General features: G+C 37.1%; 1 long non-coding RNA gene across 1 annotated transcript in view; it reads left to right on the top strand.

The window, feature by feature from the left end:
* The window catches only part of LOC123381407, a 303,452-nt gene that overhangs the window by 265,889 nt on the left and 12,250 nt on the right, over positions 1–25,313 (top strand). Inside the window, exons 8-10 of the long non-coding RNA XR_006588319.1 lie at positions 17,430–17,639; positions 21,867–21,961; positions 22,763–22,818. This is a non-coding gene — a long non-coding RNA (uncharacterized LOC123381407). The remainder of the gene's footprint in view (positions 1–17,429; positions 17,640–21,866; positions 21,962–22,762; positions 22,819–25,313) is intronic.

Below are 25,313 nucleotides of genomic sequence, written 5' to 3'. Positions count from 1 at the left end.
TATCTCTTGAAAGCAGCCCTCCCAATATGCCTCTTATCTTTTCAAATATGTAATTTAATAATATGTTTCTTCTTTTTTTATCTCTCTCACTGAAATGATACCTTTAGAACATAATTAATACCTTGCATTTGTATGGTGCTTTGAGCTCTTCAAAGAACTAGTTCGTCTATTATCACACTGTGTTTTATTTTTTTTTTATAACATCCCAGTGAGTAGGTGGAATGGTCTATTGTTATTCTTATTCAGAGATGCAAAAGTGGAAGTAAAGAAAGGTGAAATGATTTCCCTAAGGCTATGTAGATGATTAGTGGCAGGCCTGGGACAGAAATTCTACTTTTCTGCCTGCCAGTGTCACCCTCTTTTCTTTATCTGCCTCTTGCACCCCATAACACAGTGCCCCCCCCTCAGCACTGAGATTTCATGCTGAGGCCCAGTGGTGTGGCCACGGCCACCCCAGAGTCCACTGCCTGGCCGCTTTCCTGTTGAGTTATTTCTCCATTTATCATCCTATTGTGGCACTTACGGTGGCTCTAGACTCACATGTGGGAAGAAGACCTTTTAAACCTGCCATAAATCAGATACATTTTACCTTGCTGTTGTCTGTGGTCTTTGAAAAATCTATTTTTTAGTTAAGACATTTTTCTTAGGCAAGTAAAAGTCTTCTCGCTTTAATGAAAACATTAAGCTCTATTCAGTGTCATCTGATTTTTCCTATGTGATGAGGTCCATCTGCACAGTGAGTGTCTCTGCCCAACTACTGATAAGGTGCATTGACTTCCATTCCCCTCACCCCCTCCCTTAATTCTGGCCCCCACCCTGTTTCCTCTTAAAGTGTTATGTTTCTAGAAATTTATGGAATCAGTCTGCATCAGCAATAAAACACTGCATAGATTCATCAAAGCTCCCTCTGTATTTTTCTTCATCTATCTCTGTCCCATTTACCTGGAAGGAAAACAAGAGTCAACACACCGATTATGCCACCTCAATGGGAGAAAAATAACCGTATTTCTCAAGAGAAGGTCAATCTGGCAGTAAGACAAATGCCCGGGATTTTGAGCGGGTGTAGCTCCATCAGATACTCATGTCTGTCCTTGGGCAGCTCACACCTCACTCCTTAATGGTACTCAGTTTGGGCATTTGTGATATTTAAGTTCTCCAGTAACTGTAGCAGTTGTATCTAGGTTATGAATAGCAGCCTAGGGTGTGGGCAAATGATTTTAGAGGATGCAGAGTTAATTAAGTGTGGAGACAATGGTCCAGGTAACTCAGGCCCAAATGTTGCTTTATTCTGAGATGTTCATACAACCAAAGTGGAAAGTACTCTCTTAATTCTTTGGTTACTTGCCTTAATTTATCATTAAGAAAATAACAGCTCTGTGGTCTTTCTTTGATGGCAATAAGGACATTCAAATTCTTCTGTTTGTTGAATGGTAGAACAAGGGTTATGTGTTTGAACACCCCTCGTATGACCAATTTTGTGCTAAGCAAGGTGAGTAGTATAGTAAATCTATTTCTACCTTGAAGGGTTACAAGCAAGTTTTGAGACAAGAGAAATGAGCAGTGTGAACAAAAGTGTCTAAACCAGGGCTAGTTGGTTCAGGGTCCAAGTACAGGCAGGTTGTAGAGAATGGAGATTGTGCATGACTGGAGAGACGAGACTGCTTCATAGTGGAAGTATTGTAATGTCGTCTGTGATGGATAGTAACATTTGGACAGACAGAGGGCAAGGTGGGGGGAGGCATTTTTGGCCAGATGAATGGCACGATCAAAGACATGGAAGCTGGAAGCACCGTGACATTGCAGGAGACCAGGGGGGAAAATGGCTTGTGTAGGGAAGTAGTCAGCTCCTGTGAGACCTTAAAAACCTCTAGAAATGAAGCCTCTGAGGACCTTTTCAAAGATCTTTCCTTTAACTCCCAGCGGATGACAACCAATTTTCAGAGAGCCCTATTTGAGTGCCGAAGTTGGAAAATGACATTCAGCTGACATTTAACAATTTGCACACATTTTCCAAGGGCTTTTTTTTTTTATGTGTGAAACCAAACTGAGAGAAGACAAAACTAAGATTGTGTGACAACACCTGATATGAGATTAAATCAGAACATTGATTCATCTATAACATTCTCCCCTTTAAGGTGTTGTGGGTTAAGATGGTCCATGGAACCTAAGAGTCCTACCAGAGAAATTACTAGGTATATTAAAAGAAAAAAAAAAGTTTTAAAATGTTTGGTGTTAGGTGATTATTTAAATGGTATGCATTTACATACAATACTAGGGCCTAAGAACCAAAAAGGAATTAGGCATCACTCTTCTTAGGACCCCAATTATAAAACTAAGAAAGCTCCCACCCATGATGGTAATGTGCTCCCCCAGGATCACAGGTTAAGATGTGTTGGCATTCTGACTTACTATTCAGTGGTGTTTCCACTGTGTGTGTGTGTGTGTGTGTGTGTGTGTGTGTGTGTACATGCACGTGGTGCATGCATGTGTGCATGCATGCATGCTTCCATGTAGACACAAAATAACTCAAAGTAAAACACATCAAAATAACTCAAAAGAGCAGAACTTTCAAACCTCACATTTATCATGTGCTTGTAAAGGCCCACAGGGAATAGCTGCTGAGGAAGTTTGATGAAATGTTTCAAACAGTAAAGAGATAAACAATTTAAGTACTTTCAGAATGAAAAGATTTCTTCTTGACTTTTAATTACATTATATTGATGTTCCTTTGGAGACATCATTTGTTGACTGTGATTATTTCTCTTCTACTCTGTTTTATTTTCTTCTTCCTTTATTTAACCTGAAAAAAATCATTATATGCCTCCAAATCCATAATAAATGCTGATTTGACCATGCTAAGATAGCAGATAGTAACTTCCAGGCAGTTCTGATCTAGTTTACTGGTAATTGTTAAATAGTGTTTCTCCAATGTCGGTAAACTGGCTTGGAGAAAACATCGAGATTACATTTCTCCTATGTGTTAATTTATTTCACCTTAATGACAATTATTTTATTTAACATAATTATTTTTTTATCAGTTTCAGAGACTGCAGAATGTAGTTAAGGTAAGTTAATGTAAGTTAGGGAAGGTAAGGCCAGGCAATTCAAGGGAATAAACATTGTGTAGTCTCATACTTGTTGCAAGACACTTACTAGATGCTTCTGAGTGAAGATTCAGGTAAATAAGACACATTCTGTTTCCTGGAGGAATTTCCTGCCTGGTGGGAAAGAGAGACGTGACCCTGAGTAGCTTTACTAACAATCTCAAGTCTCCTTTGAGATGAAGAAACATATACTGCAAATCTGTAACCTGGAACATAGTGTCGTGGTACCCACAAAGAGGAGAATGTGATATGAGGGGACATTGGTTGCAGCTTCAAAAGAAGGATGTTCTTTAAGGCAGAATTTTAACAGTTGAAGATGTGGCAGAGGGGCATTCCAAGTGGAAATGTCTGAGCAATGTTGTTGTAGTGTGCAGGTCCAGTTCTGGAAATGGCAATAAATTCAGTGAACTGCAAACACACAGCTTGTATTGGGTAGTTAGGCTGAGAGAGTAGGGAGTTGGAGCCATGGAGGGTCTTATATGAAAGTGTACTGATTATGTATCTTAAATTGCAGAGGGAGGGAAAAGCCCAGAAGGATGAGGGGCTGAGACAGTGGCTTAGAGTCTTGAAACACTGGCATTGGGGTCAGACCAGCTCAGACACTCTCTGAAGGGCAAGTAGCAATTTCCTTCTCATTGCGCTCCCTGTGCCTAGACTCTTGCATGACCTCTTCCAAGACAGGACTCTTGCTTCTGGGCCAGGTGTGTTTTTTTGGATCCTTGTGTCCTAGATTGAGCCTCGTTATTTAGTTCTCTCACTTACTCACTGTTTCACTCTGCTTCACTCCATGTCACACCAAGAAAGACAGAATTTTCTAAAGCTTTATTATTTGTCCAAAGACTATAGAATACATTATCTTCTTTCTTCCTTCCCTTCCTTAATCTCTCCTTCTCTTCTTTGCTGCCTTCAGTCTTTACTGAATCATGTCAATTTGTAAAACACTATAGAGTTCCCTTGAGAATTAGGGAATAAAAGCTTGGATTTAGAACACTTCAGTTCTAGTTTCAGGTCTGTCAGTAATTTACCATATAAACCTGGCTATTTCTCTTGACTTTTCTGGGATAACTTTCCATACCTATAAAATAAAGTATTTGATCCAGATGAATTTAGGGCCCTTCTAATGATAACAATCTTTGTGACTTTATATAAGTATAGTTTTTATACCTGTGCACCCTAAAATCACTTATTGCTAGTGGCAATACTCATTGTCTTGAGACGTCTCTACACCTCCATTGATTTAATTTCTTTTTATACTATTTCATGAATTGTTTATATATTGGCCTAGCAAAGTCTCTTCTTGTTGGGTGACAGGAAAAATCCTTTTGAGGGTACTAATAGACAAACCAATGGCAGGTAAATGTGAATATAGGGAGGCATTACTTAGAACTAGGAGGAATCAAAAGGTGAACAGATTTCCAGAGCTCTGAAGGCCAAAACTAGCTGCAACACAGAGATGGAGGAGGGGAGCAAGCATGGGGCTATAAATAGGTAAATGTGGGTAGCTGAGCAGAGGGGGTACAAGGTGAAACAGTTTGATATAACTGCTGTGCATTGGTCTATGAGCAGGACACGTCTTTTATTGTTTTTGATTTATTGAGTACTTATGAGAGTTGACGTTTCTTAAAAAGACAGATTTTGTTTGTTCAAGCTGTAGCCAAACTGATAGTACCCTGAAATAAAAGCAAAGCATGGTAAAATAATTTTTTTTTTTTTGGTCACACTGTAGGCTATTTTTTTTTAACCTAACTGATTTCCCCTCACCCTCCTACATGCTGTAAAAGAAAGTTCAGTTGAGGTATTGCAAGTTTCCTTTTATTTTTCTTTCCTAACTGACATGGCTAGAAAGCTTTAGGTTATAATCCGTAACACTTAGCCCTTGTTTTGTATGCATGTTTGTGACACAATTTGAAAAAAAGTGCCACTTAAGACTGGGATGGGCGACTGCGTTTTTCCAATCGACCTTCATGGGTTCTGAGTTTAGAGCTAAACTCGAGCCTGTCTGTGTTCCAGTCCAATTATGCCAGTGAAACGTGATTTCATTGTTCAAAAGGAAATGGCTTCTTTTTTTTTAAAGGCCCTTAGACATCAAATAATTTCTTTAAAAAATAAATTGCAAATGAGTCAGACCAATGCAGAATTAACTCCCTGAAATATACTTGAGTTCCACAATTAAAGAGGAAAAGTTCCTCAACAAATTATGCAAAGAACTCAAGAATTATCAGTCAATAGCATTTATTGACTTCTTACTGTAGGCTGAGCCGTCATAGCATTATTGGGGGAGACAAGAGGAATAGAAGACTGCAGCATTTGATTGACCATCTAATGACCTTCATGATTAGACAAAAATAACTTCAGGTTATCACTCCACTCACCCAAAGATTCTGTCTCTTGAGAATTCTATCTGCATAGCTCTGAATAGGGAAAAGGAAGTTCTGACATGGGTAGCCCAATTCTAGATGTAAGGCATATTCTTGAATCAGAATGTTCTGATTCATCTCTATAATAATCATTGGCAGGATGGGGAAACAAGAAGACTGGCTTTTCCAAGAGTGGCAGGTATCTAAAGCTCAGTAAGCCGGTGAGTGTAAAACTGGGAACCGAATTTAATCTCCTGTCCAGTGGAGCACAAGGTGCTGGATATAAAACAAAATACCAAAATATCCTAAGGTGATGGCAGAGCACAACCTGGTCAAAACATTCCAGCTTGAAAAGGTTATTTCTATGCAAGGTACCTTAGTCCAATCAGGCTGTGATAACAAAATACCATAAAGGAGTGTCTTACACGAGCAGAAATTTATTTTTCACAGTTTGGAGATTAGCAAATCCAAGATCATGTTGCCAGCAGATTCAGTGTCTGGTGAGGGCTTGCTTCCTGGTTCATAGACAGTTCTCTTTGCTGTGTCCTCTCAAGGTGGAAGGGTTGAGGGATCTCTCTGGGGCCTTTTTTTTATAAGGGCACTTATTCCATTCATGAGAGTTCCACACTTGTGACCTAATCACCTTCGAAAGGCCACACCTGCAATACCATCATATTAGGGATTCGATTTCAACATATAAATTTGGGGGGAACATATTAAGTCTATAGCAGAAGGGCAAGGAAAAGGAATGAAACAGAACATCCATTAAGGATCACCTTTCTCTTACCCTTCATCTTCCAGACTAACCTGAGCTAAGGCTTATGAATGATGCTGGACTTCTAGCTCTTCATTTGAGCTACATATAAAATAATGGAAAGGCAGAATACAGCAGAAGTTAAATATAGAACAGAAGTATATCCTTGAGCCAATTTACTTAACTGACCTCTAAAAAGAAGGGAATAATGTTATTTGTCTCACAGGATAGTTGGTATTATTGAATGGGTTAAATCTTGAGAAATGTCCTGAAAAGTGCCTGGCACACAATAAGCACTCAATAATACTGTTAGGAATTATTATTACTGTTGTGTCCACTGGTTAGTGTAGTTTGAGAGAAGTTGCAATTATATATTGGATGAAGGAACTCCACTGAATGATTTCAGAGGTAAGAAGTGAATTTTCCCAGCAACACTCAAAGTTTCATCTCCTCCATATTGTCAGTACTTTAGATCATTAAAGTGGGGACAAGATCCATCAAGTCTTGATTGCAGGAAGAATTCAAAATGCAAAGTGTTTGTCATTATTGTGTATTTTAAACCATGGATGTCTTTGTCCTCAGTGTAAGATTTTGATAAAGGAATAGCAGAAGACATTAGGAGAAAGGAGGATTTGGAATGAGGGCTACATATTGGAGAAAGTTTCATGGAAATGGAGAAGCAGTTACCACTGCCAAGGCTAAAGGCAGTAAAACAAACTTTGTTGACCTTGCAATTTTGCCATTGGTACGCAGAACCCAGATATGACTATTAATAACACTTACAGTAACACATAAAAAGGAAGGCTTTTATGGAATTGAAGGCTGAAAGTGTTGAAAAATAAATTGTTTCCCTCCTTTTTGTCCTTCCTTAAGTCTTCAGTTTCTAAATGTGTTTGGTAATTTTTCTTTTTATGCTGTTGTTGCTTTACATTTTGCCAGTGGTTTGTGCATGTGCTGAATATTTATAGAGAAACTCAATACACTATAGATCTTGTAAGTGCCTCGAGGGCAGGACCTGGGTTAATAAAGTCATAAAATTATTCATAACCATTCTGGGTGAGAGCCATATAGTATTACAAAACTATATGAATGTTAATAAAAGACATAGAAAAAGACCTAAATCACAGATCACTGAAGCCAAAATGGTGGCCATAGGAGGTTTTAGTGTTCAAATCAACCTGAAATCTTGTTTCACAAGATGAGATGGTTTTATGTACTAGTCAGGCTAGGTTATTCTGTGGTAGCAAAAATCCCAGTGGTGTAAAACAGCAAGGTTAACTTTTTACTCACATTAAATATCCGTTGGGGGTCAGCTGAAAATCCTGTTTCACACCATCTTTATTCTGGGACACAGGGTACTGGCAGCCCCCATTTGGAGTATTGCCAGTTGCCAGAATAGAACAAAAGAAATTGTCATGAATCGTGCACTAGTTCTTAAAGCTTCCACCTAGAAGTGACATATCATTTCTACTCATGTTTCCTGATACAAATCCTATAGTCATGTTTAATTTAATATGGGGCAGAAAAATACAATTCTGTTATTGGTGCTTAAATGATGGAACTTGAAAATATTTGCAGAATATCACTAGTGGCTATGACAACTGAAGTCATAAATAAATATTTTATTGTTAGATTATCCATATTTATGCAGGATAAGTAAACACACATTGGTCAGATGTTAACAGCTTCATAAAGAACATTAACATAAAATGAAGAACATTAACATTTATCTACTGAATATCTACCACATGCCAGAGGAAAAATGTCCCAGCCTTGGAAGGTAAGCAAGACTTTTATATAATGAACTCTCCTAGCATATTGTCAGTTGGGCATGCTTTCACTAAAGTGGCTGAAACCAGTAAAGCTTGATTTTCTTCACATAATAAGAAGTCTGGAGATTAGCATTTGTTGGCATTAGTTTGGCGGTCAGTCATGCCATCAAGGACTCATGCACTTACAGTGTTCTTGTTCTGCCGTTCTTGGCATGTTAACCATTTGTTCTCCCACTTGGTGTTTCTGGGTCACAAGATAGCCATTGAAGATCAAGGCATCCTTTTTCTGCTAAAAGCTGGAGGAAGAGAGAAGCTGCTAGTATCAGCTGCAGTTGAGTGCTGTGAGGAACATCGCTTGCATGCATCTTTCCTAGGTTCTAGTGATTTGCCAATCTTTAGAGTTCCTAGGCTCTAGGAGCATCGTCTTATCTCTGCCTTCTTGTTCACATGGTGTTCTCCCGGTATGCATGTCTGTCTCCAAATTTTACCTTTTTTAAAGACACCAGTTGTATAGGATTAGGGTCTACCCTAATGGCCTCATTTTATTTTGATTACCTCTGTAAAGACCTTCTTTCCAAATACAGTTATGTTCTGAGGTACTGGGGGCTAGAACTTCAATCTGTGAATTTGAAGGAACACATTTCAACCCCTAACCAGAGGGAACAGCATAAGCAAAGTCTCTGAGGTGAAAAAAATAAAACCAAATCAAACCAAGCACCTACTTTATATAAAATTATCATCTACTTTATATTATAATACATGGGGTGAATAAGAAAGGCAGGTATAACTACCAAAGGGTCTTGAAAACTGAGTAGATTAGTGAGTGTACCTAGTGAGTGCAGTAAGCAGTAGAAACCTGCACAGGGGAAAAGACTGGGAGAAGAAGGAGGAAAATTAGAGGGATTAGGCATGTGGGAGGTGTTTAGGTAGATGTGCAGTGATGAGAGCCTAGAGCAGTGTTAATAGAAAGGAAATTAAGGAGCATCAATTGGCATGAGAGGCATTTACAAAGCACAAAAGCTAGGATTTAGTGATAGGTTGCATACACTGGAAAAATGGAGAAAGATAAAAAACGACATTGAGAAAACATACCTGACTTTAACCATGTTTAACCATGGGAATTTAGGAAAGATGTGGGAGGGGAGAGATTTTCACTGTAAATTTCATATCATCTTTATTATTGCTTTAAAAAAGTTAAACAAACAAAAGTTAAACAATGTGTCCAGATATTTTTTATGTTCAGGAAACTTGAGGATTTTTTGTACACTGTTTTTGTTTTGTATTACACAAATTGAATTGAGATAATGCTGAGACATCTGAGTAGAGATACCTGATTAGAGATAAAAGACGAGGTCACAAAAGAATCATTCACAAAGAAGTGACTGATAAAGTAAAAAGAAATAAGAGCAGGATGATGGTAATTATTTAGATGCTTGAAAAATAATAGTAATTATTGAATGCTCATCAGGTGCCAGAAACTTTATATATATTGTCTCATCTAATCCTCACAATTACTCTATAAAATAGGTATATTATTTCTGCTTTACAGGTGAGAAACCTGAAGCTTTGAGACATTAAGCAATTTGCCAGGGATCATATAGTACGTAAGGGTTGGGGGAGCCAGCCTTCAAACCCATCCCTGTCAGACTTAAAAGTTTATGTGCTTCCACTCCACTCTGCTTGAGCATAATTACTTCATCTGTGGATAATGAATTCCTTTCACGGGGCAGTGTATTAGGAATCGCATAAGAAATAAAATTTAGCTGTTTTCTACAGGTGGGTGGAAATTACATTCCCTCCTCTTTATGTGACACAGGCCAGATGAGGGGCATGCAGAATATGAGATGTCTGACAGGGGGAAATTATCACCCATTAAGCTACAAAAGTTCTGCTCAAACCAAAGATGAAATTGCTCTTGAATAGCAAGAGGGACTTCTCTGGCAGACATAGTAAAGTCACTGGGCACAACCTCGAAATTCCCCACGCTGGATCTGTAGATTCAGCACTTCCTTTTGAGGAAAAATCTTGCATAACACTATGCCAAAGCTATTTTGAGTAAGAATTAGCACTTTGAAAGTGGCATGTAAATTTCTCATAGCAATAAAAATACCATTGCTCTATAAAGAGAAATGGAGAGCTAGGCTAAATTTGCTACTTTTTTGGAATGGATATAGTAGGAAGAAACTGAAGGATTATTCTGTTTTGGAGTCTCTATAGAATGAATGAAGTAGAAATTTGACATCATTTCAACAAATGGATCAGTGTTGACAGCAAAATTGGGAAAGAAAAGGGAGCTTAAATGCTCTATAATCATAAATTTGAGATTTGCCTAAAAATCCTTAAACAGTAATTATTTTGAATAAAAATGCTAGTCCATTCTTGACTACATTAATCAAATCACCTGATGTTTCTTTGTGATTTACATTCATATCCACTGTGGGTTGAAAGAAGATAGCCAGCCTATGTTTAACATTTGCAGGGCTGGTGAAAGAACATGAAAGGAGGCCTTCATACCACATATCCAAATATTCAAAAATTAAATAAACAAATGAAGCAATGTGGTAAATATGCTAAAGACCAGAAACATCAGATTTGAATGTAGAATTCCGAGACTTCTTGGATTTATGCAGAATGTGATGCCACAGGGAGACTTAGCTCTGGCTCCAGTCCCTGACTATTTGCTTTTGACCTACGTTCCTTTTTGCCCATCTCCAGATCTGTTCTGTACTATAGGGAGCCTTGTGCTTATATGTGTGGATACCTCATCTGTATATCCAAACTCTGTCATCAGCCCTGGACCATCCTGGGCCAGAAAGGAGGTGGGATTACGGCTGGCCCCAGGAGGAGAGGCCTGAGGGAGAGGCATTTAAGACCTTGGGCTTAGGGCCGATTGGACCAAAAAAATCCTGGATCCTGGTTACTCTTAGGTGATGTTAGAAGGGAATTTACTAAGGTGAGAGTTAGAAACTAGATACCTACTTTTTCTGACTCTAATGGCCGTTGGTTGATTGCCTTTAATCCCTTATGGAAAAGAACCTAATCAGAATGGTTGGTTTCCCTAGACCATTGGTGGAACAAAGTAGAAGAAAATATTATAGAAATTCACTTGAACATTCATAGAAAACAATACTCTTCAAATGTTATAGGAAAGTGGGATTTGTTTTCCGGCCGTTACGATATAAAATTATCTCAGTTCTCAACCTCGAGTGTAAGGGCGCAGTGGAAATGTGTCTTTTCTCTAGTTGGACCTTTTACAAGGAAAGAAGATGGTACAGCTGCAGTGCTGTGTTTGTCAAACTATATTTTATTTCTTTTCATCATGGTTTTATAAAAATTCAATAATGTGAACCAAATAATTCATTTATGCCCACATCTTCTGATTTGCCTGCCATACTTTACTCTGAAGTGAAAAACATGTCTCCAGCTTGCTTTAGCAAACACATACTGCTGGTCCCAGGGAAGTTCTTGGAAGAGCCGCGTTTGTTGAGTCAAATCTTCTTGATTTCATCATTGTTCTGCCATTGATTTACTACATGACTTTTGGAAGATCATTCGCTTTCTGGTATCTGTCTCTTCGTTTAAAAATGGGACCGTATATCTTAATTTTTCTAAGTGAGTAGAATTCTGGGTAGGTGTTAAACAAGGAGACGCTGGGGCTGAATATGTGCTACAAGAGCTCACGGGAGAGGAATTGACCCAGGTGAAGCTGAAAGGTGGTAGACTCATAGACAGTAAATTTTTATGTTACTGGGTATTTGGCATATTTACGGTACTGGTCTCTTTTATTTTCTTGATAGGTATGGGCAGAGGTAAAAGATCCTTAATAACAAGTTGAACTGTGTGGCATGAGGGAAGGAAGTCACCAGAAATCTGCTGCATGAAACTGAGTGGAAGGAAGGATAGATGCTAAGAGTCCTGGGAAAATAATTTTAAGTGCCCAAGATGAGAAATCCTGTAGAGATTGAATTAATGACTCAAATGTATTTTAGTGATCATGGTGACAAATAATTTACTATTCTTTTCATCACATTTAACATTTCTGAGCCAAACAGAAGCCACTACAGATGAACATAAAACACGTATGTTGGAAATGTTAACATTTGGTGGAGGGAAGGTGTTGAAAAGTTTAATCTGAAAAGTTTCAGAGTTGTCTTTAGGATGATCGACAACGTAGTTCCTGACTGTAACAACTGAGAAAGAATACTCAGTGCTTCCAAAAATAACATGAAATTGCTTTTGAAGGTCCTGTGATTTTGTTCAGTGTTGATTTGGGTCCTGTTGAATGTAGGCCAGATGGGACAAACTGATAAAAACTGAACAGCAGATGTTGGTAGATATCCTGGCAGCTGTTTGATATCCAGCCACATGAATTATCAAAATAGAAGCCTTATCTGTAGGGATTCTGACAAAAATGGAAGTATTTTGGAACAGTGTTACAACAGTAGATTCTGCCATGAAGAAGGGTTGAAGTTAAAGTTCCTTAGGGCGGAACATAGATTTATTTGGAAGGAAATTACGAAAAAAAAAAAAAAAAAAGAATCTTACAGCTCCAATAGGATACTGAATATAACATCTGTAAGAATTGAATCTAATTTGGCTGAAGAGATATTTATACTTTCTTTTCCTAGAGTAATTTCTGGGATCTCCTATAATTTGGAGAGCTCTCTATGCAAATATTCTTGGTAATTTCTACCTCTAAAAAATTCTTAGCAACACAGTTATGATGATTAAATTAATATTTGAAAAAATGAATTTGGCATTTGCCACTATTTTTGTTTTTTTTTTCTTTAGAGATGTATATATTATTCACATATTTGGAAAGGCAAACCTCCAATCTTGTCCAAACCACTCAATAGCTTCTCCCAAATCTGTTCCCTACTTTCTAAGATCCTCCTATGCTATGCTAACTAGATGTATTTGTATTCCCCAAGCCTATCGTTGTCATTGAACCCCTGAGCCATTGCTTATATCATCTCTCCTGTCAGGAATACTTTCATATCAATTATCCCTCATTCATATGCCACTGTCATTCAGACATATGAAAGGTATTTTTCCACAGAACATATTTGATCACTTTGGGCCAGGAGATCGTTGCTTGAATTAGACTCCTATAGGAGTGCTAGTGTGCTGGAGTCAATTGAACTGGCTTGCCAGAACCTATTTTGTGCATGTCTCCCCAACCCAGTGTTTAGTGACTTCATGTAGGTAGCTTGAAATGAGCCAGTAAGGGAATATTTACTCCATGGAATTTGGCAAATTTGGTGTTTATTATATAAGACTTTGCATTGTCAGCTAGTTGTGAATCTCTGCATGCTTTACTCCCTGCATAATTATTGGGTTATTTGAGGGCAGGATTCTATCCTTAGACTTTTTGTATTTCTCAGCACACTTCATATAGTTTTCTAGAGTAGTGAATATGTGCTTAATAAATACTAACTGATCAAAATACTCTCAAACTTTAAAAAGGAATGGGGATTTTTTTTCTATCAGTAGAATTAGATTAAACTTGCCTTTATGTCTTCAAGAAACATGTTTTGATTTCTTAACCAAGCAACATGATCACCAATTAGCTTTTAAAATATGTATAAATAGACAAGCCAAACAATTAAACTACAAACCAGGTAAACTGTATCTACTCAAATAATAGCATTATGACAAGTCCCAAATAATAGAGTAGACACAGATAATAGAATTGGACAATAAAAAAGTTACTCCTAATTATCACTGCTAGGGAGAGGTTAATCAAAAGTATTAGGCTGGAAGAGATGCTTGAAATTAACTCCTTGATTGTCTTGAGACTGTAGATGCTCAGAATAGAGATGTGCAAAACTGAGACTAATTCTTTTACTTCTACTGAGTTTTTTCTTTCAATAATTCTACTTTAACCCTTGTGTGATCCATTACTTTGTTACTTTATAAATGCAAGGGGAATAATTTCTTTGGTCTACCAAACTCAGTGAAACCTCTTATTTTCCATTGAATTTTAGTAATACTCTCTTAATGATGTCATTAGCTGACAAAACCAAAAGCATGTTTTTCCTAAATGAATAGAAAATTATGCCAGTATAATTTAGAGTCAAGCATATCAGGTAAGAATTACGAGTCTTGAGTTCTAGCCTCTGCCACTGATAGGTATGACCACATGCTCACACACATAGGTCAATTCTGTTTATTTTCGAGGGCAATTATGATGACTGATCACATCATATCAGTTGTAAAATTACTTCAAAAAGTAAAAATACACAGTTAATATTAGAGGAAAGTTTCTCTGACTTCATAAGAGAAAGCAAGGATCTAATAATATTTATATTTTATTTTTTATTTGAATGTTTTTAAAACAGTTAAATAATAAACCCAATACAATTGTTTTATTAAGAGTATGCCATGTGGCCATTTCATATACTAGAAAAGAAATGTGGTTACTCATTTAATATGCTTGACCTCTAGCTGGGGAGACAAAATCACTGATGCAAAACCAAGGAAAATATGATTAAATGATAAGTTGTACAATACAGATTAAAAGAACTTTAGAAGTTTAAAGAAAGAGAAGGTGGAGATAGCAGTGGGGGTGGGAGTACATCTCTGTAGATTAGGAGGAATGTGACTAGAACTTTAAAGGTAGTGTACATTTTTGACATGTGAGTGATGACCAATGCAAAAGAAGAAACAAAAATTTTAACTTTCTCTGATGAATCCTTTATCAAGGGACTTACATTTAAAATAAAACTTTTTTTTTTAATTTACACCTGCTTTGGTGAAGGCACTATGGTCTTCAAATAATCCTAAATGAACATCTAAAGCCATTTGTGACTTATACCTTTCTCAATGTCTAGTCTTCAAGCTGTGTCAGAGTGAAATAAATAAATGGTAGAAGAAGTAGTCTTTGCCTTTAGTTAATTTCTTGGCTAAAATGATGCCATCAAAAACTTGGTAAAACAACCTGGCTCATCCTGAAATTTCAGAGGCCGCCAAAGCAAACCAAGATAGACAAAACAAAGGGCACATCAACATAATGTACATATTGTGGGGATTCTTGAAGGTCAGAGCATGATCTTTACTTCTTAGTGACATATAATGCCAATATTTGTCAGATCTTACTGAAGACTAAAGCTCAGGCAAAGAAAAAAATGCATTGCATGACATTTGTTTTCTGTCCTATAACATTAAATATCCTATTGTTATAAACAACCAGCTTTGATGATTAAATGGTTGGGGTTATTGGGTTTTTTTCCCCCTATGAAACACTATTCTGACACATTTATAATTCATTACAAGCATCAGCCCAAAGTTCTAAATTATAATGAATCTTCTTTCAGATTCCACCATAAAAAATTAAACATGTATATTATAGATTTTTTAAAAAATATTGTATGGCACATAATCTGAAAGTAGGTCGTATTCCCTTTGTTTGGGAAGATGTTTTCTGTAGATTTTCCAAGTGTAATTCTGAGTTGTACTGGACAGTTTTTCCTGGTAAGAATGGAGTGGGCCATGATTATTTGTGAGAGTATGGTGCTAGACCTGGGGCCAGCAGGGGCAATCTAGTAGTCAAATATCCATATTCTGGAACCAGATTAAGACGGGTTTATTTCTAGCTGGTTGTCTATCTTAAAAAAAAATCCAAACTTGTGGACGAAATTGGATCATGAATCTATAGGCAGTGAACCAATTCTGGAACCAGATTAAGACTTGGGTTTATTTCTAGCTGGTTGTCTATATTAAAAAAAAAATCCAAACTGTGGACAAAATTGGATCATGAATCTATAGGCAGTGAACCAATTCTGGAACCAGATTAAGACTTGGGTTTATTTCTAGCTGGTTGTCTATATTAAAAAAAAAAAAGAAAGAAATTCAAACTTGTGGATGAAATTGGATCATGAATCTATAGGCAGTGAACTAATTCAGTCAGGAAGTTTTGTGGTTTTAGGTGTCCATCCATTTGTTAACAAAATCTTGACTATAAATTAGGAATGCTGCAGATAAATTAATACATGTTGGGAGGGACTGACAAAATATGACCATAGACAGTAAACAGTATATGGTCAGTAACGATGAGAGCATCCAGGCTCAGAATAGTGAATGAAAATTGTCTTCCTAATGCTCTCTTCCATGTAGCTTCTAGGCCTCTGTGTCTCCAGCTGAACACCAAGAACTAAATATCACTTGTAGACTACTGCCAGGAGCAGGGTTAGTGCTGAGAGTATAATCTACTTTCTCAGCAGAGCAAACTGTATTCACATAGCACCCACTGTGCTGATAATCTGGTGAAAGGGAGGGCCTGAAGGGCATCGAACACAAAAGTGAAATATTTTAAATCACTCCCTGAACATAAAAGCATATTGCTCTCTGCATTTGAATAAAAATAAGAGATTAGCCTAAGTATTTTAAAACTGCAAGGATACCAACTCTTAGTATAAAATAGACAATCCAGTAAGATATTTTGTGTTTATCCTTTGACTTTTCATATTTCCCTCTCCACCACTGCTTATTCCTGAGACTCACCATATACCTCAGTTTGGGGAGGAGGGGGGAGAATCCCTTAATCAGCTGGACTTTATTTTGGTGTAAGTTTATATGGTCAGGTTCTTTTCCTAGAGCCTGAATTGCAATCAGCTGCCATCAGTTGCCAGTAATAAAATTGTTTATATGTGAACAAATGCACACTCTGTCATAATACTTCAGCTCCATATTCTTGGTAAGTTGGTTAGATGTATGGATGTTTATATCTCCTTCAATTTTTTTTTTTAATGCTTAGGATCTGCCTTATGACCACCATCCTGGCCCATGTGGTCTCTCAAGGGTAGCTAAACCTCTTGTAAAGGAGAGGCAGTTTCCAATATGTCTCAAAACAACCAAGGCCTAGGAAGGAAGAGAAAGGAAAGTCAAGGCAAATTAAAAAGAGTCTTCAAGGAGAAAATGAATCACAAAGAAAAGAATGTTTTACTTCTTAACTTGTCCTACCAAGAGTCCCATCAACTAGATTGGCCTAATTTTAGGACCTTGAAGAGTATCAGAGTTCTTTCCACCAGGAAGTATAGCTGATATAAGTGACCATGGCACTTCCTAGAGGGAAGACTCTGTGGTTTACAAGTTTTCAACCTGGAAAACAGTTGAAAAATTTTCAAGTACATATCACAGTCTTTATCATAATTTAATAACTGATTTAAAACAATTTATGTAAGGAACTTAGACTCTACTTCCTCAGCACAATTCTCCTTCCCTCCTGAGTGCAGGCTGCTGGGGTGTCACTTCCAAATTCTTATGCATGAGTAGTCTCACCATATTCAGTAATATATTCCTCTTATGAGAAAGTAATCAAGTACAATATAACTGATGACTTTCCTGATTCAGTAATCAGTAATTTGTGATCAATTTTACCTGATGGTGACAGCCTGGTGTATAAGTTAGTGCTAATGTATATTACTGCATTTCATTTCTGTAGAGCCTGTCAGCCGAGTAGAGGAGGGGGACTGGGATAAAGAACTCCTCCCCCTCCATCCATAAGTGGCACACCACTGGCCTCCTGGTGTTATTAAAGGAAAATTGGAAAAGTTTCCAGAAGATTAAGCAGAAAGCTTACAACTTGCACAAGACTCTCAATTTTCCAGTGGCTCTGACAGAAGGATAAATCTTCAGCTGTTTTAACTAAAATGTAAGCAAACCCAATGTCTAACTACAGTAAACAAAATTTATTATGATTCGGACGTGGCAGTGGTGTTTACATCTAGGTTGACAAAATTGCCAATGTGTGAGACCCTTAGTTAAGAAAAATGTAGCAGGCTGTTTCTTATCCATCAGGCAAAGGAAAGGGGAATTTTTTTGAGAGCTGTGGACATACAAAGTGACTTTGAACTGTACACTGTGATTACATGTGCCTGTGAAACCTGGTCCAGTTTTAAAACTAAGTGAAGTAAATGCCTGACTATATGGTGTGAATTTCATCCATCTCTGCTCTAAAATAAATTCTCATGGTATATAACTAATGTATTGTTTCTCTTATTGGTTCTGAAATTATTATCTTGGTGGGGTTTACTAAGCAGGATAGTTACACGTATCCTTCTGTCACCAGATGAAAGACCTTGAGGTGATTAGTCAAAGGATATGTTGAGGAGGGAAGTTAAAACACCACTACCACCCAGAATTCCAGGTTGTCTGGACCATGCTGCTGTGTAGTGTGAGGCTTTGAAAACCCAAGAAGTTTAGCATGGAGAGGGGCAGAGGTTGATTAGGAAGGCCTTCTGTTTACTTACATTTTGACTGATCTTTCCATGACTGTTTGATTGAATTTAAAAGCATGTTGGGTGCACCAAAGTAGCAGAATTTAAGCATGGGGTTTGATAACATTCATTATGCATTGCTCTTGCACCACGGCAGCATAGGTCTTCTGGCCATGTAGCCATTTCTGTTGTAGGGCTGCGCCTACTTGAGCAAGGGTTGACTGGAGGATCTGACAGTTCTTCTGTACAGCTCAGAGATGATTTTGTGGAGAATATAAAGCCTACCTTCTCTCCTGTAAAAACCTTAGCTTTCTGCTGATGATACATGAAATCTTTTCAACAGCAAAGTTTAAATTTATAATTAGAAGAAAAAATTAAAATTTCACTTGAGAACTGTACCACAGTAATTTCAAATAATATTGAAGTCTCTTTTTCTAATATCCAAAACTTTGCCGAGAAGCATTGGAGGGCAGATCTTTAGGAGTTTGGAAAGAGAAAGAAAATATAGAGAAGTGGGGTGGAAGAAAGAAAATGGAGAATAGATATTTCATTTTTCTCACCAGACCATGGACTGAGACTATTGGCAAATGGTGTATAAGTTCCTCAGATTTATCTTTCTTTGGGTTGGGATCCAGATACCCAGGAGCAAAATGTTTGTTTCCAGATGGAACTCTACCCAGGCCTGGATCCAAACTTTCAGCCCCCAAAAAACATTTCCTGTCTTAGGTTGGAAAGAGATAATGTTTATAGACAACCAAAAGAAATCCTACCATATACATTTAAAGGTATATTGTTACACCAAAGGAAATATAAGAACGTGTTCAACTTGTACCACACAAGTACAAATTCCCAAGCATGTTTCATAGTTCTAAGAATTCAGTCACAGATTAGGTCTGGTGTTTTCCATTCACTTGAGAACTTCCTGTTACTTTAATGTTTGCATTACTATAATTTAAGTTGTGTACATCCTGTATTACCATAACCATATATATACCAGTGTTGAGAATGTACACATACTTGTCCTAAAGTCTAATAACAGCTCGATCAGGAGCATAATTTTACTAGAATTTATTTAGCTGTTGTAAGTCTCAGTGAAGTCTCCTATTTTTAATTTGGAATAAATTTCTTTCATCCTATTCTAGATTTGTTTTCTTAAAAAAGTATCTTACTCCATGTGTTTTTGCATTATTTCTCTCATTTTCAGTAAGTCATGAACTCTAACAAATGAATTATCTAAATAACCATTGTGTGCTGCGTGTGATTTGTTGTGGTCTTTTGTATAAACTCATATTTAATGTTTTTCTTTCTTTTCTTTTCTTTTCTTTTCTTTTCTTTTCTTTTCTTTTCTTTTCTTTTCTTTTCTTTTTCTCTTTTTTCTTCTCTTTTCTTTTCCTCCTCTCTCTCTCTTTTTGAGCATACCAGTCTATCTGAGTTGCTCTTTCTGTCTAGGATTGCAATTCACATCATTTATCATTTACTTACTTTCATAGGCTACAGACTCATTGTTCTGATTGCTACAATTACTTTTCAATATTTTATGTAGTAGTTATTCCAGGGTTGCAATTTCATTTTATTATGGAAATAAAATTTGCCCATTCAAATACCTTTAAAAAATTAATGATTTTAGCTTGTTCCCTTTGACTCCTGTCTTTTTTTCCTCTCTCAATATCAAGGTTTATTGTTTTACCTCCATATTCACCATTTATGAAGCTTACTTACTGACATTTTAGTTAAATTTTATGAAATCTTAGATTTCATGTTCTAAAATGAAGCAGTTTTACCATATTGACCTGTTTGCAGTTATTCACACTGTTTACCTCTTCTAACGATTTACCTGGAATATGTTACCTATCTGGAGTCTTTGGCTTAAGTGTACAAGATTTAAAATTAACAACACTTTAAATACATGTACCAAATTCCCTCAACTTAAGGTAGCATGAATCATAAAACACACATTGATTTGATAACTTTTTGAGTAAACACATAAACACACACACATAACAGTTTGTGTATAAACAGTCATATACCAAATATATTAATATTTACATAGAAAATATTTTTATCTACATAATTTCATTATCCCAATCAAGCTCTAAGCATTCTTCACATTTAGATTCTAAATATTTTCTGAAGCACCTTTAGCCAATAGCAATTATATATCAATATGACATGTTGATTTTCAAAACCAAACTTAAAATCTTAACTTTATTATTATATTTTAAGACCTATCAAATGATTTAATCCACATTTACTATATACCATATTAAAATTCTTACTTTCAGTTTTCTCTAATTATAATAATATTGCTTGAAGTTAAATAGCTGCTCTTAAATATCAACCGAGTTTATGATTGATAGAGAGTTGGTGCCTCAGGGATAGTTCTTTAAACTATTTTGTCAGTCATACTAACCTTCCCCAAGTCTGAAAAATCTCAATGTGAGCCATGTGATTTGGCAATTTCCATTGCCTAGAGTTGAAGAGTCATGTGATATGCAATAGTTTTTCATTTTTAGTATTACATCATTATACAGTTCAATAAAATGTATTATAAACAACTTCATGTAACACAGCTATTATACAGCTAATGCAAGGAACTCACCGTATTTTCAACGTTAAAACAAAGCTTGCACAACGTTTTTATATGTTCTGTATGTTGTAAAAAAAATATGTTGGTGCGGGGCATCTGGGGGACTTAGTTGGTTAAACATCCCACTTCAGCTTGGGTCATAATCTTATGGTTGGTAGGTTCCAGCCCCTATTGGGCTCTGTGCTGACAGCTCAGAGCCTGGAGCCTGCTTTGGATTCTGTGCCTCCCTCTCTCTGCCCCTCCCCTGCTCATAGTCTCTCTCTCTCTCTCTCTCTCTCTCTCTGTCTCAAAAATAAACATTAAAAATATAAATACATAAATAAATAAATAAATAAATGAATGAATGAATGAATGAATGAATGAATAAGAAATGTGTAGCTGCTATGATTATGTAATTAGATAGGCCAGGCTAAAACTCTGAGATAGTTATCTAACTAACCCGAGTTCTAACTTATTTTTTTAGAAGTATAATAGTGAGAGTCAGGCCCATTCTACCAGGTATAAATGAAAACATGTAATGTATTCTGAGCATGGTGCATGATATAAAGTAAGTGCTCACTAAATGATAAATTTGAAAGAATAATAATAATGATGCCAAAAATAATAATTAACACTTATAAATACCAGAGATTTGTTTATCTTTTCAAGGCATATTAGCTTCCAATGTAATGGTGTATCTCTACAATAGCTTTTTAAGTTATTCAAGGGAAGAACTGACATCTTCCACTGACTAAGCAGAAACGGTCACTAACAAAATTACTGACTTACCCATAGCCTCAGGGTTGGGACTAGATCCCATCTCTCTGGCTGAGCTTTACACTGCCCTGTTGTCTCTCTGGTTAGGAAGTGATATGTGAAAGGAGAGCCCTCAGGACCCTAATGACATTCATAAAAACCAAATAATGTTCCCTGTGTTCTTACCAGAGGGGAAACATGGGCTGTTTAGAAATATTTTATGCAATTTGAGCTGGAACCCTCAAGGAGAGACTGAAACTCATGGCAATTTTTGGTACTTTTAATGTTGATGGGGCAGGTAAAATTGGTATGCATAATGGAGTTTATCATATCTGGCCAGGAGCTGGAGAAACTGAAGGAGGATCCAGGAGAATGTGGAACAATTGAGGGCCCATCTGCTACCCACATGAAGACGGGAGGTAGAAAATGACACAGGTATGAGTTACAAAGTGGTTGCTCCTCTACTTTCATGCTGAAAATATGGTGGGGAGTGGTTGTTGAGGGGGTGTCTTTAGGCCCACCTTAACTGGAAACATACAGTGAAAAAGGTTATGGTAGTTCAGCCCAGCCAAGCTGACACATTACAAAGCTACCGTGGGTGGTTATAGAAAAAGATGGATATTTGGGGTGCCTGGGTGGCTGAGTTAGTTAAGTGTCTAACTCTTGATTTCAGCTCATGTCATGGTTTCGTGGTTCATGAGATTGAGCTCCGTGTGAGCCTTTACACTGACAGTGGAGAGCCTGCTTGGGATTCTCTTTCTCTCCACCCCTCCCTCACAGGCATGCGCTCTCTCTCTCTCTCTCTCTCTCTCTCTCTCTCTCTCTCTCTCTTAAAATAAATAAACTTTAAAACAAACAGGAAAATATGGATATTCATAAAATGACCAGATATAAGCATGGCTAAAAATGCAATGGCAAGGCAGGAAAATTATGTACCCAGACAAGAGAATGTTGCATGTGCTGAACTTAGTTCTTCTCTGATTCATTCTGTTATTAATTCAACAATGCTTTCTTAGGCATCTACTCCATGTAAGGCACTTTACTATGTGGAAGTTATAAATATATAATTAATTAGGCCATAATTAATTCATTCAACAAATATTTGAATGATGTCTATATTCTGACATTGTGTGGTGTGGGGAACAGTGGGACAAGGTACAGTTTTTGTCCTTTAACATACATTATATCATATGGTGTTCACATGAGCTATATGAAACTATTATCTTTATTTTCCAGGTTAGAATACTGAAGCCTTGGAATGATTCAGTAACTTGCCTTAAACCATCCAGCTGGTAAGTGGTAGTTGTCCGAACTTGAACCCAGTTCTGTCCAAGACCAAAGCTATTGCTCTCCATATTTATGTGATACTGCCTCCTTATTGTCATTTATGAACATTTCTGCCTTATTCTCTAAACTCTAAACTCCTTTGAGGCTAATGCATATGTCACATTTATCGTTTTCTACTCTTTCCCTAGTGCCTATTCCCATAGTACAATATGTATATATCAAATCAGCTTCTTCTGTAGTACAACCGTGAGCCATTAATCCATTGGGAACTTTATTCCACAACATTTTTTCAAGTATTTCCTGAGCCCCTCCTATATGCCAGGCCCTATTATAGGTTCTGGTAGACATTATTTATATAAGGAAGAACTCTTATCAAAAAAGGTGAAGAAATACTGGAGTGAACAAAGTTACAAGTTTTTTTTTTAGATTTCTTTTTAACCACATGATTTCTTACAGACTTTAATATGTTAGTAAACATTTGAGATTCTTTAAAAGGGACACAGTACAAGATTTTTTCAACTTCTCTGATCAAAATTCACTTTCCGTTCTTTGAATACACTCTGAATTGCCAACACCACTCTAAAGGTATAATTTCCAGAATTTTTCACAGCAACTACATCTAAAGTACCTGGCAGAGAGTGTGGTGGGACTTCTGAAAATGGAATAGATGCCTAAATGATTCACTTTGATTCACATCCCCGACCCTGGTCCTCATGCCTGACTCTGGGAAGAGTTTTTGTTCATAAAATTATACCTCCCCTTCCAGGTTCCAACACTCTAATAATACCTCAGATACTTAGTCTTTTCATCAGTTGTCAAATAATCTCTTTACTGATAAAGATAGAGGTAACACTTCCCACAAAATGAAATGTTTGTTAAGATCCAAACTAATGTACCTGTATATTTTTTTTAATTTTAGTGTTTATTTATTTTTGAGAGAGAGAGAGACAGAGTATGAGTGGGGGTGGGGGAGCAGGGCAGACAGACACACACACACACACACACACACACACACAGAATCCAAAGCAGGCTCCAGGCCCTGAGCTGCCAGCACAGAGCCTGACACGGGGCTCAAACCCACGGACTGTGAGATCATGACCTGAGCTGAAGTCGGACGCTTAATCAACCGAGCCACCCAGGTGCCCTATACCTGTATTTTTTTTAAAGTTTATTTACTTATTTTGAGAGAAAGAGTGAGAGAGTGGAGGAAGGGCAGAGAGAGGGGGTGAGAGAGGATCCTAAGCAGCCTCTGCGTTGTCAGCACAGAGCCCATCATGGAGCTTAATCTCATAAACTGTGAGATCATGACCTGAGCCAAAACCAAGAGTCAGATGCTTAACTGACTGAGCCACCCTGGTGCCCCAAGATAATATACATTTAATCAGCTTACTGTACTTTAATAAATGTTGTTGCAATCTGTAGGTGAATTCCACTTTAGTATCACATAGGTAGCTACTTACATGCAAGGCAAGTCTTGCAGTACAATCCATTGGACATTGAACATGAGACAGCAGGATATAGATGGTCCAGCATGATCCCTGTACAGCTAAAAATGTTGAGAGAATGTTTTCAACTGTTGATGAACTAGAAACATCATCACCCATAAGGAGCATCAGAGCTCATGATTAAGAGAAGTGTTTGGAGCCATACCAATAAAACCCTAACCTCTTACTAGGTGTGTGACTTTGGCAAGATTTATGACCTCTCTAAACCAAATTAAGTAAAATAATATTTATGAAGTATATATGTGCAAAAATGGCCCTTTTTCCAAGACCAAATTATGGTGATAACCAAGGCAAAAGTAAAGTAAGAGATTCAGTTTGAGCCTCTAGAAGCACATTTTTCTTTCATGTGTACTTCATACAAATTGAGCAAGACAGCAGCATATTTTTTCTCAATAGACATTGAGATGGAATCCTCATTGTCTCATTGATTTGCTCCCTTAATCCTCCTGTATGATATATGTGACATACATAATGTAATTATCCCCATTTGGCAGGTAAAGAGGCAGAGGCTGAGGGACTAGTTTATGATGACACAACTAGTAAGTAGGAGAACCACAACCGAAAACCAAGTTTTTTTCCCTCCACCAAGGGGACATGCTTTGTATTTTCCTCCCATTCTCTCCTCATTAACTAACTTTAGTGACTCACTTCTCTTTCTTTATCTGTTTTGTTGTTGTTGTTGTTGTTGTTGTTGTTAGAGAACAAGAGTCCATGGGATGATTTCTATAGTGTCCCTTTCAGCTCTAATTCTCTTTGAAGAGAAGTGTAATTCCCTTTGGTCACAGCATCTCCTGTGAGGCTGAAAAATATATTTATATCATCTTTCCATTCACTCTCCCCATTATTATTATTATTATTATTATTATTATTATTATTAATATATGCCTAGACCTCCTGGGTCCAGTATCACTGTCTTCCTGTCAACTTTTCAAGTAAAGTAATGCCTTTCATTACATTTTGGATGCCACACCAGTTTAATCCCATTGATAGAGGGC

The sequence above is a fragment of the Felis catus genome, chromosome D3 (assembly GCF_018350175.1).
Source record: "Felis catus isolate Fca126 chromosome D3, F.catus_Fca126_mat1.0, whole genome shotgun sequence".
NCBI classification, from domain to species: domain Eukaryota; kingdom Metazoa; phylum Chordata; class Mammalia; order Carnivora; family Felidae; genus Felis; species Felis catus.
The sequence above is the reverse complement of the archived record's forward strand: the minus strand, read 5'-3'. Positions and strand labels throughout refer to the sequence as shown.